Below are 13,531 nucleotides of genomic sequence, written 5' to 3'. Positions count from 1 at the left end.
TTTAATAAATAGGTGAACAAAGACAAACTGTATCTCCAGTCCTGGTAAGTTTTTAATAAATGGATGAACTAAGAGAAACTGTATCCCCTGTCCTACTAAGTGTTTAATAACGGGTGAATAAAAAGAACCTGCATGCCCAGCCCTACTAGGTGCTTAACAAATGCATTAACGAGAGAACTGCAGAAACATACTTGCCCTTGGTTAGGCACAACCAGGATGAAGAGGAGGGAGGATTTGAACCTGGGGCTTGGCAGCCCTTGAGGCCGCTGCCCTCCTCTCCTGCCAAGCAGCCCCTACCACACTGCCTGTCACACAGGAGCCAGACCTTCCACGAGCCATAGCCCCGGGGGCCGCTGCCACCACCTCCTCCTCCTCCGCTCCCCTCCCCCTCCGCGGCCTCCCTTCTCCTCCCCAACCCCCCGCCCCCCAGTCAACTCCTCATTCCCTCCCCTCCCCCCTTTCTATTTATATCTCTGGCAGTCTCGGGGAGGCCCATATTGGGCAGTGTGCGTGTCTGGGTATGAGTGTCAGGCGGGGCTTCTGCAGCTGCCCCTGAGCCCCCCGATCCCCCGGCCGCGCCCCGCTCCCGGGAAGGTAGAGACCTGAGGAAGGGGGGGAAGCGGGGGAGTGGGGTGCATCGGGGAAGGGGCGGGGGGACGCCGGCCCGCTGGGCCTTGGGGGCCTTACTCAGCATCTGGTCCAACCTGCTCACTTTGCCCAGAAGCAAATAGAGGCCCAGAGAGGGGAGGGGGCTGGCCAGTGCCATGCAGCCAAGTCCGTGGCTAATGGGGGACCCTAAGCTACTTCTAGCTCCAGAGCCCTTTTCTTTTGCCGGACCAAGTTGTAACAGTTTGTTGGACCCCAGGGACTGCAACTGGACAGTTCCTCATTCAAGAAAGGTATTTAGTAATGTCTTGGATTATGGTAAAAATGATAACGGGACGACTCACATTTGTATAGGACTGTGTTTGCAAAGCCTTCTGGTGAATGAAAGAGCATTATAGTGCTAAGGAGCTCACACTGTAATTGGGAGAAGTGTCCCTAACATCTCAGTGCTAGTGTAGTTCTGAGAGCTTAAAACTGCCTGATAAGACATTCGGATACGTTGTAACATTAAAGAAAAAATGTGGCTATAAGCAGATGGAAGGTCCTGGAATTTCTAAGAAAGCGGGTAGGGGCTAGTGAATGACAATCCTGGGATGCTTAAAATGCAGAGGGGTGTGTGTGTGTGTGTGTGTGTGTGTGTGTGTGTGTGTGTGTGTGTGTGTGTGTGTGTGTGTGTGTGTCTGTGTGTCTGTGTGTCTGTGTGTGTCTGTGTGTGTGTATCTGTGTGTGTGTCTGTGTCTGTGTGTGTTTTCCCAATGGTAATGATGAGAAAGAAAAACACTTTAGCTATGATGGATGGTGCTTCCTGTGCAAAGGCAGGAAATGGATGTCTGATATTGGGAATAAGGAGGCTATTTTGTCTGGAACACATAATATATGAGTGAATAATATGTAATCCCAATGAAAAGAGAAGCTTCTTCAGTAGGAAGAAAACGTGGTCAGATTTGTGCTTTAAGAACATCGATTTGGTATTGGTGAGTCAATGTACTGAAGAAGAAAATAACTGGATTCAAGGAGGTCAGTTAAGAGGATAATGTAACAGCCCAAGCAAGAGATAATGAGAACTGATCTAGGCTGTTTGTGTCTTGAGTAGACAGAGTGGGACAAAGGCAAGAAGAGGTAGAATCGACTCGAGTTGGCCACACATCAGAGTTGGAAAATGAGTGAGAGGATGACTCCAGGGTCTTGAACATGAGGGACTGGAAGATAGTTACCCTCAACAGAATTAGGGAAGTTAGCAGGAAGGAAGGGTTTGAGAGGAAAGATAGTGAGTTCTGATTTACAAATGTTGAGTTTGAGATGCCTGTGGAACATGTAGGTAGAGATGTCCAGCAGATAATCTGAGATTCATTGTTACTGCTTAGGAGAGAGATGAGGATTGTACATGCAGATTTGTGTCAGCTGCACAGAGATGATCACTGAACCCATGAGGGCTGAGGAGATCACCAAGAAAGAGGGTGCAGAGAGAGAGAAAAAAGATGGCCTAGGACAGAACCCTGAGGATCATCCACACATAGGGGGCTGTCCTCCTAAGTCCTCTAAAGGACACCAAAAAGCATCAGTCCAAAAGGTAGGAAGACAGAAGAATGTCATAAACACCTTAGGAGGAGAGAGTATGCAGAAAGAAGACAGGGTCAGCAGTGCCACTTCCTTCAGATATGTCCTGAAAATGAGGACAGAAAGAAAGTCACTGGACTGCATGGGAAGTTAACCTTTGGTGACCTCAGAAAGAGCAGTTTCTGTGGCGTGGTAGTGACAAGGTTGATTGTAAGGAGTTAAGACAGAAGTCAGAGGTGGAAAAGTAAAGGCAAAGAATGTGAACAACTTCTAGGAGCCTTACTGAAGGAGAAGAACTCCTGAATTCTGGTAGCCACCTATTAGATATTTCAAACTAGGTGTCCCCTAGCCATTTCAAATCAGTTAGTCCAAAACAAAACTCATTATCTTTCCCCTCAAACCCACTCTTCTTCTGGACTACCCTTAAGTGGGAGGGCCACATTTGCAATCACCCAGGTTTGAAAACTTGGTGTCATTTCCAACTTTTCATTCCTACTCAACCTGTCATAGCATCACTTCCCTGATGTCATGGTCCTCTTCCACAATGAAGGGCAAACAGCAACTCAGCCTGCATATTCTGTCATTGGCCAATTCTTGTCATTTCTCTGTCCACAATATGTCTCTCACCTTCTGTTTATTCCTACAGTTACCATCCAGTTTCGGGGTCTAATCATTCTTTGTGTGGACCTTTGCAACTGATCCGTAGTTCATCCCCTTGCACTGTCTCTTCCCCATTCTAATCCATCCTTCACCTAACCACTAAAGTGAGTTTTTTAGAGCACAGGATTTACTGAGTCACCCTGCCTCCCCAGTTAATAAAATCTAGTGGTTCTTATCACCTCTGAGATCAAATCTAAACTCCTCCAATTGGCATTTACAAGATGACTCCACTCTGCCTTTCTAGCCTTCTTACATATCACTTTCTCCTCTGCCTGCTGTATAGTCCAGCTGTACTGGCCACTTGCTAAACCATACCACTCCATCTCTCACCTCCATGCCTTTTCAGTGGCCATCTCCAATGCCTGGAATTTTCTTCCTCATCAACTTCACCTACTGGGGCTAGGAATCCCGGGCCTTCATACAAACCTTACTTTTCCAGACTTAGTACACGTTACTCCTCTTAACAAAGTCTCTTATATATGTTTCTTATGTGTTTATATGCATAAATGTCTCTGCCTTAGAATGTGAGTTCCTTGAGGACCCGAATCGGTTTACTGAAAGACAGATGGCTTTAGGAAAAAGATAAGGTATTCTGTTTTGGGGGCAGTGGAGGTACTAGGAGCTAGGAGAACCTGGAAAGTCTTCATGCAGAAGGTAGCACTGAAGCTAAGTTGTGAAGGGGATGAGGAAGAAATCCTGATGTTGGGAAAGATTGAAGGCAGAAGGAAAAGGGGACAGCAGAGGATGAGAGGGCTAGATAGTGTCATGGAAACAATGAACATGAGCCTGGGCAGACTTTGGGAGATAGTGAGGGATGAAAGGGCCTGAATCAGTGCTATGGTCCATGGAGACATTAAGAGTCAAACATGAATGACTGAACAACAAGGAGGAAGAGACCAAGAGAAAGAAATGAGGGACAAAATTAAAGAGATAAGATACAAGTAAGTAGAGAGATAGAAAATGAACCATCCTCTGAGAGTTTCAAAGAAGTAGGCCAATTTGGTTGGATCATATAGAATGTGAAGACGAGTAATACGTAATAAATATGGAAAGGTAGGAGACTAAAGATTGCAGGAGGTAGAGAAGAAAAGGAAGATCATTTCAGGAAGGATGGTCAATGAAAAGACATAGAGTATAATGTGCAAGGAATTAACAATTGATTGTTAGGGCTGGATCATAGAGTCCATGAAGAGGATTAAGGTATAAGAAGATTGGAAAGACAGAGTAGATTCATGTTGTAAAGAGCTTTAAATGCCAACCAGAAGTACATGTGATCCTACAGACTCCCCAAATCCATTCTCATCCTCCTGTAGGGACTCTAAGGGAAGGGTTCTGCTGAGCCTGTCTTTCTAGACGTATTACACAACATTCCTCTCACATATTCCACAGTGCTGCTCAACTGACCTATTTGCTGCCCTTCACACGTGATATTCTGTGACCTATCTCCGTACATTTGCTCATACTGTACTATGCTCTCCTTCCATGGCCAAACTGCTCAAGAAGGCCTTTCTTGGTACCTCCAACTCCTCTTCTGGCATAGTAGATAGAGTACCAGGGTTGGAGTCAAGAAGACCCGTGTTCAAATCCAGACTCTGACACTTACTAACTATATGATCTTAACCTCTGCTCGCCTCAGCTTTCTTATCTGTAAAATAAGAGATAATAAGAGCATCTGCCTCCCAGGGTCGTTGTGAGGGTCATTTGAGGTAATAATTATAGAGCACTCAGTATAGTGCCTGGCACGTACGTGCTATATAAATATTAGTTATCATTATTATTATTATTAAATCCTCTGTATTCTGGTTCCTAACCACTCCATTCAATTGAAGCTTCCGTCTCCAGTTGCCAGTGATTTCTTACTTTACTAAATCTAATGTCCTTTTACCAGACCTCATCCTTCATCTCTTTGCAACATTCAACACTTGTGATGACCTCCACTGAAGACTCTCCTCTCTGAGACTTCAGGACAGTACACTCAGTTCTCCTTCCCATCTATCTGCCTCTTCTCAGATGCCTTTGCCCTTCATCAATATCACATCCACTAACTATGGTTGTCCTCCAAGGCTTTGTCCCAGGCCCTCCTCACTTTTCACTCCCTACTCTCACTTGTTAATTAAATTAATTCCTGTGGACTCAGTTATTATCCCCATGAGGATTCTCAGATCTTTATCGATTCCTAGTTTCTCTTCCGAGCTCCTTTTTAAGACCACTTCTTAGACATCTTGAACTGGGTGTCCCATAATCATCTCAAATTCAACATGTTAAAAAAAAAACTTATCTTTTCCCCAAATCTTGCCCTCTTCCTAACTTTGCTATTTTTGTTTAAGGACACCATCATCCTCCCATCACCCCACAGGCCCCACAACCTTGGTGCCATTCTCAGTTCTTCCTGTTGGTTCCCCCAGCTTCTTTCAAGATTCAGCTCATATCCGACCTCTGGCCCTACCCACCCTCCTCATCCTCTCCCAACTGCTAGTGCTCTCTCCTCTCAAGCTCCCATCCATCCTGCATATTTCTTGTATCTACTAAGTTACTTACATGCTGTTTCCTGCATTAGAATGTAGCTCATCTGCAAGGACTGCTTTCGCCTTACTTTATATCTCTGGTACTTAGCACAGAGCCTAACATATAAGAAGTATTTAATAAATGTCTGTTGACCAATGACCTCCCATGCCTGTAAGTCATTTCTTCCTCATCTTCTTCCCTCTTGGAATCCTTAGCTTCCCGTGAAGCTCAGTTTAATCACTGACCACTACAAGGGACCTGTCCTAATCCCCATACCTGCTGGAAGGGGCAGCTAAGTGGTGCCATGGTACACAGAGCACCAGACCTGAATTCAGGAAGACTCATCTTCCTGAGTTCCGATGCAGCCTCAGACACTTGCTAGCTGTGTGACTCTGGACAAATCACTTACCTCTGTGTGCCTCAGTTTCCCAGTCTGTAAAATGAGCTGGAGAAGGAAGTGGAAAATCACTCCAGTATCTTTGCCAAGAAAATCCCAAACGGGGTCATGAAGAGTCAGACACAACTGAACAACAACAACCTCTAGATCCTCCCCTGCCTCCCCCAAATTGCTTTGTATTATTTTCCTTGTATATACAGGGTGTTCCAAAAGTCTTAGTGGAGTTTTAAGCTTTAATAGCTTAAAACTGGGGCTTAGGACATCCTGTATTATGTATCCACTTATGTTTGTACATGTTGTCTTCCCCATATAAGATCCTTGAGGACAGAGACTAAATCATTTTTATCTTTGTACCCTTAGTGTCAACAGAATAAAGTGTCAACACAGACTGTGTACATGATTGGAGGGAGGGAAAGGGAACAAGTATTTGTGAACCATTTGCTATGCTCCAGGCATCATGCTAAGTACTTTACAGATATCTCATCTGAGAATCACAGCAACTCTAGGAGATATAATTATCCCCGATGTACAGATAAGGAAACTGAGGCCAACAGAGGTTAAGTGACTTGCCCAGGGTCATAAAACTATTAAATGTCTGAGGCCAGATTTCAACTCAGGCCTTCCTAACTCCAGGCCCAGTGCTCTGTACACTGCACTACAGTACTAAGACAGGAAGGCAGCCACGTGAAGCACTGACCATGACTTTCATATATGGTAAAGATCACCAGTGACAGAGCTCTAATCCTAAATAATGCAAACCTAAAAAAAATAAACAAAAGCTTGTCCTCCAACCATTGTATTTGAGAAGGCAGTAGGATGGTAACATTGGTTAAAAAAATAGCTAGGCCTTTGAGAACTTTGAACTCCCAGATAAATTCAACGTGAATATACTGTGCTCTAAACCAGTACCAGTTGTGTGTCATGGCCACCTTGTCCCATAGGATCCATTCTGTAAGCAATGATTATGTGCTATGAACAAACACTGCTCTAGCCCATGATGCTCTAACTTTCTCCACTAAAGCCCTATTCAAATACTTCATTACTCTGATGCCTCCAAGGCTGTGCCACTGGAATGCAAACTTGATAGAGCCCAGAAATGACTTTTAGTCTGTTTCCAGAGAGCCAGTCCAGCTAAGTCTGAAGATATTCGCCACCATTGGCTTCAGGGTAATAAATGTTTCAGCCACATCCATCCTCAAGACCATCTACAACCAAAGAGGGGTTGTGGTCCTACATCAGGGAAGGGAATGGTCCCTCCAATGACATTTCATGCTAATATCATGCAAATGTCATGCCAATGACATTTCAAAGTATCGAAGTAATTGAACTATAATATGAATAAATGGAACCTAATGGTTACTTTCAAAGGAAAAGTTAAATTCACTGTCAATGGAAAAATAGATCTACTCTCCTGCAAAACAGCAAATGGAGGTCCCGGGTTGAGGGCTGAGGCAGAGCTGAAATTAATTGGAGCAAGGCGAAGACAGAATCTCTGAGGGCAATTTCCCCACACTCACCTTGACCTCTACTCCTGTCCCCATTAACGAGATGTACTGGCATTTTTTATACAGCTAAATCCAGATGAATGGGAATAATGAATCCCCTGAAGTGGTCAATTGTATTTGAATTCACTCTATTTAAGTTATAATTATGTAAAATACGGTAATTAGTTCCAGCCCGATGAATATGAAGTGCAAATTCAAATAACTTCAGGGGAGCCTAACTATAGTCAATCAACTAGCATTTATGAAAAGTACCTACTATGTGCAAGGCTCTGAGTGTTGGGGGTTTCACAAAAAGACAAAAAATAACCCCAGAAAACCAAAGACCCTGGTTTCCAAGAGTTCACGGTCTAATAGGGGAAACAGTATGTAAAGAACTATGTATGAACAACATACACAGGACAAATTGGGGAAGGCAGGTAATTCACAGGGAAGAAAGATTGGCAGAGGCTCCTTGCAGGAGGTAAGACTTTAGCTAAGACCTGGAGGAGGCTAGGGGCATGGAGGAGCAGTCAGTGAGAAGGATTAAGAGTCAGAAAATTGAGCCTCCTGTGGAGCAGCCAGGAAACCAGTGTCACCAGATCAAAGAGTCTGTGTTGGAGATAAAGGTGTAAGAGGATTGGGGATATAGGAAGGGCTTTGAAAACCAGAAGGTTTTATAGTTGCTCTTGTGTGTGTTTGTCCTGTGTTGCCAAAGGAGACCATGCCATCAGAGAAATGGTGACATGGCTTGTACTTGACTTTGTTTGGAGTGAGGGAGGGCTGTGCAGGTCACCAGCCTCACTTCTCTAGAGCCATCTCATTCCAGTGACCAGATATTCATCAGGATGACTGGAGATGACCCAGGATGCACAGTCTTTGCAGACACTCACTTTGGGTAAGGCAACGGCCATTCATTGAATAGGCCTACTTAAGACGGTAGCCAGGGCATGGCCCCTTTAATGAGGTCAGGAAAAGAAAAACATCAGGCTGGGTGGGAACCAGCAACAGTTACTATTGACAATCACTTTCAAGCTAGGAGGGTCCAGAGGGAGAGGACAGGACAGGGGACAGGAGAGAGGAGAGGAGAGCAGAGGGGAGGGGAGGGGAGGAGAGGTAACAGGGAGGTGCTGAACTTTATTGAATGGGGATGTGGGGTGATATAGAGAGAACTTTAGGTGAGTGGAGGATGGGTTAAAGTGGGGAAAGACATGAGGCAAGGAGAACACTCAGCGGGTTATTGCAGTGGTTCAGACATGCAAGGATGAAGGCCTGAAACCAGGGCGGTGGTAGCAGTGTCAGAGGAGAGATGTGAAGGGTAGAAATGAAAGCATCTGACAACTGATTGGATAGATATAGGTAGGTAGACAGCCAGACAGATAGATAGATAGATAGATAGATAGATAGATAGATAGATAGATAAGACCTGTCTATCTACATACATAGTCAGATATGAGAAACAGCATACCATGGTCTGTAGGAAGATAGACCGAGAGTTAAGAGGAGTTGAGTTGGAGTTTTGCCTTTGATATACACTAGCCATATGACACCAGACAGGTCACTTAAACCCTCATTAATCCAGGTAACTCAGGGACCCAAAGTTGCAAATAGTTGCTGAGCTCATTGATAAAGGGAGTTCCTTCCACAGAAGGTCCCCATAACAATGAGCCCAAAAATAATAGAATGCAAAGAGGTTAGAGTTCTCAAAGCTTTAAATTCTAGTTCTAGTGTTATTCTGACTTTTAATTTAGGAAGGGTAGGCAAGTCATACATGCAACCATTGTTATTATATGGAAGGCTCTGTACCATTAAAAAATTAAGTTTGGAGATTGAGTAAGAATTATAAAAATAAACTATTGGAAAAGCGAAACATCAGCATTGGGAATAAATCAACAGTTTCGCTCCAATTTGAAGTGCTATTCCTTGGAAACTTGTAATTGGATCCATTTATCAAAACTAAAAATGAAAATAGTAAACGTAGATATAACAACATTTTCTGGTGACATTGCAAGCAATTAGATTTCGTTCTTTGGATTTGTGTTGAACTTTGCAATTTACATTTTTACTTATTTTCTGTTATTAACTGTATTATTAATATGAATGCCCAAGCTTAGTCTGCTATAACTTGAAGCAGAAAATGACTGTCATCAAAGGTAGTTATCTAGCTGTATGTTGCTGATGAAATAAATAACTCCCTTGCTTTCCTCATCAAAAGAAAAATTCTCCAGCTATCATCCACTTGTGCTTTGTCTATACTTTAAAATAGTGTGTAAATACACCCATTTGTTTAGACTATGCAGGTATACACAGAGTATAGCCAGGAATACGCAGAGGGTACCTGTGGACTAGTGTGTATACCTGGAGATTTATAAAGCTGGAAGTATCCTTAGTGATCACCTAGGCCTGTGTGTCCTAACCCAAACTATTTTTGACCAGTTAAATATCTAAGTTCTCTGTAGAAAAGTACTGGCAGCATTTCAGAGTCCGAGGACAAATAAACTGGGAAGAGGAAGAAGCTGAAGGAGAAAGATGCTGGGAGAAGCCGGCTTTTAAAATGTACAGTTTTAAGAAATAAGGACTTTTTTAACAGTAGAAAGTTTGTAATGAGTCAACATTCGCTGTGGAGCAATGCCTGGCCATCAGCTCACAGACAGAAAACTTGCCTTGAGATCCAGCTCCCCATTTTACAGATGACAAAAATGAGGCTTCCACGAGTGAAGAGTCCTGTACAAGCTCACATGGCCAGCAGCAGCGCCGGAGCTAGCAGCTGAGTCTCGATGCTTTCATTATTGCTGCTCAGCTTTTACCAGTCAAACATTTTAAGTTCTCGGATTCAACAGTATTTATTCATTGCCTTTAGGAGCAAGGCACTGCCAGGTACATTTTAAAAACCTGTGGGTGTCTTGACTACAGACCTAGTTGATAAGAATTTCCAACAGTAAATCACTGTTTTCCATAAATTCTCAGTAAAGTGGGAAAGATTTTAGGAATGGAAGTCTTTGGGAATATTTATACACATATTTGGTCATTTAAAAAAAATAGAACCACAAACATTTCTACGTAGTGGGGGAAGCGATTATTTCTGTTTTGAAAGTTAGTTCTATTGGAACGAATGTTTTGGTTTTTGGGGTGCATCCAAGTACACAATTAACTTTAAGATGTTTTGTACAGAACATATTTGCCAAAGACAAGTTTTGTGTACGTGTGTTTATATACATTTTAGATATGCATGAGTAAGTGAGTGAGTCAGTGAGTAAGTGAGTAGATTGGATTCAATTTCCTCATCCATCTAGGGATCCAGAAAAGAGCTGTGGATCAATCTCAGAACAAACCAGGCTCATCTAGACCCTGTACAAAGGGAACTGCCTCTGGATCTCAGCTCCAATGGAAACATCCCAGCCCAGGATGTGTTTCATATGTGTATTTTAAAATTACACATATACTTATATATGTATATATGCATGTATATTTACATGCATGTATCACACATATATTTATATGTGTATGTGCATGAAATAAGGTGTATACACATACATGTATCTACATATGTGTAAATGTGTAGATGCCTGCATGCACATGTTATATGTGAGGCAACTAGGTGAGAAAGTGGATAGAGTCCTGGGTCTGGAGTCGGGAAGATTCATCTTCCTCAGTTCAAATCCAGCCTTAGACACTTACTAGCTGTATGACCCTGGGCAAGTCACTTAACCCTGTTTATCTCGGTTTCCTCATCTGTAAAATGAGCTGGAGAAGGAAATGGCAAACCACTTCAGTATCTTTGCCAAAAAAACCCCAAATGGAGTCAGGAAAAGTTGGACACAATTCGATATTGTTGGGTCATTTTAGTCATGTCTGACTGTATGTGTGTGTGTTTATACAAATGTATTGTATTGTATGTATGTATATGTGTGTGCATGCATATATATGCTGCCTATTGTATACAAGGCACAGCTAGGTTCAGGGGATGCAAAATGAGTTGACTACATCCTGCCTTCAGGAACTTACATGGAGGTGGTGCATTTCAGATATGAGTGGTCAGTCTGTGCAAAGAGAAGGAGGTGGTAGAAGATGGTGCTGAATTCAGGGAACAGAAAAAGGCCAGCATGGCCTGAATGTTGAGTATGTGAAAGGGAACAATGTGGACTGTTTGGAAGGGTAGCATCATGGGATTGTGTCTTCAAAGCTGAAATGAAGGTCAGAAGCCATCCAGCTCAACCCCATTTTAGAGAAAATGGAGCTCTCAGGAAGCTAAGTGGTTTGCCACAGTCACACACATGATAAGCAGAATCTGAACCAAGGCCCTTTAACTTGTGTCAGCAACCTTTTCAGCATGCCAGGCTGGAGGTATGAAGGGCTTTCAATGCCAAACTGAAGAAGTTATATTCCATGCTAGAGGTAATAGGGAGCCACTGAATAATTATGAGCTAGGGGAATGACATTGTGAGATTGGTGATTTTCGAAGGTTATTTTGGCGTTTGCATGGAAAATAAGTTGGAGCTGGAAGAAACAGAATGTGCTGTGAGGCTGCTGCCTCACTGTACAGGTGAGAGGTGATGGGTAGAATGGGGGGGATTGATTAGAAAGGTGTTGTAGTGGTAGAACTCACAAGACTTGGCAAGTTCAGGAAAATAGGACAGGGAGAGAAGGCAGAATGAAAAGCTGAGAATGATTCCACAAGAATGGGCTGGAAAAGTAGTGCTATCCCCTCCAGAAATAGGAACATTAGGCAGAGGGGCAGGTGTAGAGGAACCAAAAGTGGATTCTGGTTTTTGGCCATGATGAGATTGAGATACCTTCAGGGACATAAACTTCAAGGTGTCTAGCAGAGCTGTCAATAATTCTCCTGGGCTTGGGAGAGACGAAGGCTGGATATAAAGGGGAGTCATCTGCATAAAGATAATAACTGAATCTATAGGCATGGGTGAGATCACCAAAAGAATGGAGGGAGAAAAGAGAAGAGATGCTAAGAGAGATCATGCAGGAATCCCCTTCAGTGTGATGGCAGGCCATGGATAGTGATCCAGCACAAGATTAGCCGGACAGATCAGAAGAAAAGAGATAGGCAGACAGAGTTAGAGATGGAGAGAAAGAAAAACAGGATGGGGGAGAACAGAAGAGAAAGAGAGAGGAGGGGAACAGAGACACAAAGAGACAGAAAGATATGAGGGGAAGAAAAGAGAAAAGGGGAATGGTGGAGGGAGAGAGAGATGAGAGGGAGGAAAAGGAAGCAAGAAGGAAAGGGATAGAGTGGGGAAGAAAGAAGAGACAGAGAAAGAGACAGAGACAGAGAGAGAGAGAGGGCGGGCAGTGTCATGAAAACCCAAGGAAGAAAGAATATTCTGGAGAAAGTTTGATCAACAATGCCAAATGCTGCCAAGAGGTTAAGGAGGAGAACCACTAAGAACAGACCTTTAGATTTAGCAATTAGAACATTGGCAACCTAGGAAAAAGCCATTTCAGTTGAGTGGTTATATATTTCAGATTGAAAGGGGTGAAGAAGGAATTCATAATGATTAATAATAACCAGCATTTTAAAGCACTTTCAGGTTTACAAAACATTTTAAAATGTTTTTGTTTTATCTGCAAAGCAACCTTGAAATATAGTGTATAATTATTATCTTCCCCATTTTACAGATGAGCAAAGTGAAACTTGAAAGAGGTTAAAGGGTTTGCCTAGGGCCATCCAGCTAGTAAGTGTCTGTGGCAAGATTCGCATTCAAGTCTTCCAGACCAATGCTGTATGCACTAGGCTACCTTGATGGCTAGTTGGGTTGAGTAAGAAGATAGGAAAGGTAATCAACTAGGTAGATGGTATTTTAGAAGTGTAACTGGTAGAGTAGATAGATAGATAGATAGATAGATAGATAGATAGATAGATAGATAGGTAGGTAGGTAGGTAGGTAGGTAGGTAGGTAGGTAGGTAGGTAGGTAGATAGATAGATAGATAGATAGATAGATAGATAGATAGATAGATAGATAGATAGATAGATAGATAGATAGGTAGATAGATAGATAGGTAGGTAGGTAGGTAGGTAGGTAGGTAGGTAGGTAGGTAGGTAGGTAGGTAGATAGATAGATAGATAGATAGATAGATAGATAGATAGATAGATAGATAGATAGATAGATAGATAGATAGGTAGATAGGTAGGTAGGTAGGTAGGTAGGTAGGTAGGTAGGTAGGTAGGTAGGTAGGTAGGTAGGTAGATAGATAGATGATATGGACAGATAGACAGATAGACAGGGTCGATAGATAGATATAGACACATAGCTTCATGCCTGCTTCACATTTGAAATGCAATAATCCAGCCCAGTGAAAGGCCTGGAT

General features: G+C 42.9%; 1 protein-coding gene across 3 annotated transcripts in view; it reads left to right on the top strand.

Annotated features, from left to right (window-relative positions):
* Window positions 1-505: 505 nt before the first annotated feature.
* Window positions 506-13,531, top strand: part of KBTBD12 (kelch repeat and BTB domain containing 12) — a 78,270-nt gene continuing 65,244 nt past the window's right edge. For 2 of the 3 annotated variants that reach the window (XM_072598325.1, XM_072598322.1), the window contains exon 1: window positions 506-594. The gene's annotated coding sequence lies outside the window, so the exon portion shown is untranslated. Of the gene's footprint in view, window positions 595-684; window positions 900-13,531 lie in introns of those variants that run through there. The other variant, XM_072598324.1, reaches the window with a different exon arrangement.

This window comes from Notamacropus eugenii, chromosome 3, assembly GCF_028372415.1.
Source record: "Notamacropus eugenii isolate mMacEug1 chromosome 3, mMacEug1.pri_v2, whole genome shotgun sequence".
In the NCBI taxonomy this organism is placed as follows: domain Eukaryota; kingdom Metazoa; phylum Chordata; class Mammalia; order Diprotodontia; family Macropodidae; genus Notamacropus; species Notamacropus eugenii.
The sequence above is the reverse complement of the archived record's forward strand: the minus strand, read 5'-3'. Positions and strand labels throughout refer to the sequence as shown.